The sequence below is a fragment of the Panicum hallii genome, chromosome 4 (assembly GCF_002211085.1).
Source record: "Panicum hallii strain FIL2 chromosome 4, PHallii_v3.1, whole genome shotgun sequence".
In the NCBI taxonomy this organism is placed as follows: Eukaryota; Viridiplantae; Streptophyta; class Magnoliopsida; order Poales; family Poaceae; genus Panicum; species Panicum hallii.
In genome coordinates this window covers 3,066,590-3,069,889 of record NC_038045.1, presented here as the reverse complement: position 1 = coordinate 3,069,889, position 3,300 = coordinate 3,066,590, and positions in this window count along the sequence as shown.

Genomic DNA, 3,300 nt, shown 5'->3' with positions numbered 1-3,300 from the left:
AAAGGTTTCTGCCTTCCACGTGGCTTTCCTCACACCGGAGCCAGTTTCAGAGCAGGGCAAGACGGATGACTGAATGAGCAGAGACTGTAGCAGCGTGATGAAATGGAACCGTAGCTTGAAACTGGAAAAAAATGAAGAAATTCGATGGCCAAGACAAGATGACAATATTCTCACAAATATCAACCCTATAATAATAGAGCTAAGATTAAGGGAAAGGTACGGTACAGCACGATAGAGCCAAAACCACACGACGCTCGCAGGCAGGCACCAAAGCAGCAAGAAAGCAGAGCAACCCATTCTAATAACAGAGCTCAGACCTTACCAATGGCGCTGAATTGTTTTTGTTGCCACACCCCGACGACAGATCATGGAACCTGTATGTGCTGCCATATGCTAGTTCCCTGCCGGCGCGAAGAGGTAGGAGAGGACGGCGTCGGCCACGGCGGCGCCGGCCCGTGCAGCTCCTGGGAACCGGCTGGCCACCGGCGACAGCATGATCAGAAAGGCGCCGAGGAGGAGGAGCGCGAGGCCGGCGAGCACGTGCTCGGCGTTCGCGTCGCGGTCGCTGCCAGTGGTGGTGTAGGTGAGGACGAGCCAGCCAGCGGCCGCGAGGATGCCGCCGGCGCGGAGGAAGCGGCGGCGCTGGGGGTGGTTCAGGGCGGCTCCAGCTCCAACGGGGGCCGCGCGGGCTCCTGCCCCGATCACCTCCTCCGGCTCGTCGGCCTGGGGCACGTAAGCCATGGCAGGTTGGCTGCTCTGCCTGCGCTTGCGCTGCGCTGCGTTCGAGAAGACGAGCAAAACCGCAGATTTAAGTAGTACCCGCCTGCCCGGTCAAATGGGAAATGAGCAGGTGGCTTCGTCGTAGGCTTGGCTGCTTGTTTTTCTGGTTTCCCTAAACGAGAACGAGGAGCGTATAACAAAACCATGGCAGATGAAGCAGATTGCGTTTTGTTTTTTAGTTTTATTTTACACTGTTTCAGAAACACGAGGTGTTATGGAGTCGTAGTGCTCATGCGTCGAGGCAAACATAAAAGGAGTCTTCTGGCACAGCAGTTGCTACAGGGACACTCGGTACGTCTGATCCGTTCCGAATCGAATCGTGGCGGTCGTTTCCATCTGCTACACACTCCAAATCTGACGCAAATGCCCCCTGGCAGCAATTTTTATATGTCAGGAACCGCAGATCTTCTACTTTTCCTTCTTGTCTTGGCTGCTTTCGTTGTATCAGATCAGATTCAGATAACGCTCCACCAACCTGCCTACTGTCATGAAGGCGGAGAAAGTGGGAAGGAAGGCGCGAGGGAGACTGGACTGGACACATCGGAAAGGTGGGGATGGCAATCGGGTCCACGTGTTGGGGTGCCCGTCGGGTTGGGGGTGGGTTTGGGTGCTGTTTTACACCCATGGGTCTGCCCGAATCCGACGAATCCGACCCGTTTAATTTCGGACGTGGATTTGGATTTTAAATGAGACCCATGGATGCCCATCGGGCGCCCGAAATTCAGCTCATTACATGTTTTGGCCCAGCCCAACAAACCTTCACAAACTCTAACTCCCTGCTCCCTACCCCTGCCCCCTGACCCCTTCGCACTCGCAGCTGCCCTCTTGCCCACCGCCCAGCCGCCACCCGCCAGGCCGCCCCCCCCCCTGCCCGGCGGCCCCCGCCGCCCCGCGCCTGGCGCCCCCCCACTCCGGCGGGCCCCTGCTCCGGCGGGCCCCCCGGCGCCCCCTCTGCTCTGGGAGCTCCATTGCATCCCTACGAAAAGGAAATGCGGTCATGGAGATGGTTTTGGTGGAGATGGAGAGTACCAATGGACATGTGTCGCCAAGCGCTAGGCATGACCGCTGGGACCCCTAGCCTGAGGTTATCCCAACAGCCTAGCTCATCAGAGCCTCTGCCAAAGACAAGCAAGACGGAGGTTTCGGGCCCAGGTTCTGGCAGTAGTCGACAACAAAAACCTGTCAAATGCTTGTTAATTAGACGATTATGCGTTTGTTAAAGTGGTGATTTGACGTACGTGTCCGATTGATGGGCGTCAAGCAGCACACTAAAGTGGTACACAGAGGAGGAGGAGGTCCAAGGTCAATAAGCGCCTCCGTCCACATCCGGGCAAAACGAGTTGCCGACGATACAAGACTAGCGGCTGAAGTTTCTTTTGCACCACGCACGCATTGTATATCAATCTCTTGATTTCTTCTCCAAGACGTATTCCCGTAAATTCAGTGAGAGCTTAGCTGTTTCTCGTCAAACCTGTTACTAGGATTAATTCCACCCCTTTGAGTCATTTTGTAGTTTAATATCTGTCCATGGATCTACTTTTTCGGAACAGGGCATCTAAAGCTGCGAGTGCATGTGTTCTAACGAGTTACCACTGTCCTCTGAGATGCTGACAACAAATTGAAGTGCGAGACGAGTTTACAAGTTCAATTCACTGCACAAGTACACGGCAGCAGTACATCGGCAGGAACAGAGCAAGAACGGAAAGGCTGCGTGTGACAGAGCAACAGAGAAAGAAGAGACTAAAAATCCTTAGTTGACTAGGAAAAGCATGTAAAAGCGTACGTCCACAGGTCCTGAGCAAGCATACACGGTGACAAGTTCAAGTGATTTATCGGCACCGCTGCTTCCACGGCTAGAACAAGGCCTGAACCGCTGCTTCCACGAGCTGAGCCGCCAGACGTGCCGCCGCTGGGAAGCGGCCGGCCGTGAGAGCGAGCGGCAGCAGCGCCACTCCGGCCACCCACATCAGGAGGCCGGCGGCGGCAGCGAGGGCGTGACTGGCATCGGTGTTGGGAACGGCGACGGCGTGGAAGAGAGCGGAGGCCCCTAGGACGATGAGGATCGCAGAGTCGCGGAGGAGCCGGCGGCGGAGGGGGAGGGCGAGGCGGCGGTGGGGAAGAGCTGCCGCGTTCAGAGCGAGCAGAGCCCGGCAGAAGATGGCGAAAGATGCCATCATTGCCATTGGAGTTGTGGAGCTGAGAGCTGAGGGTTGCAGCTATGCAATCAGCAAAGTGCTTGGGGGTTTAGCGGTGTGATCAACAATCCTGAAGGCGCGCTACTTATAGAAGCTCGTGTGGAGCCGGTATGCCGATGAGTGTTTTGCTGAAAGGCGAAGCGAAATGGTCCTGGAAAAGCTATTGTTTGAACTTTGGTGCGGTGAAAGCAACTTTGGTGCGCGCAACTTTGCTGACAGGCGATTGCGATGGGAAAAAGATTAGCTGGGACAGGTTCTAAACTTACAGCAATGGCACGTCCCTATCGGGTTCCATCGTTGGTACAGTCCCTATCGGGTTCCATCG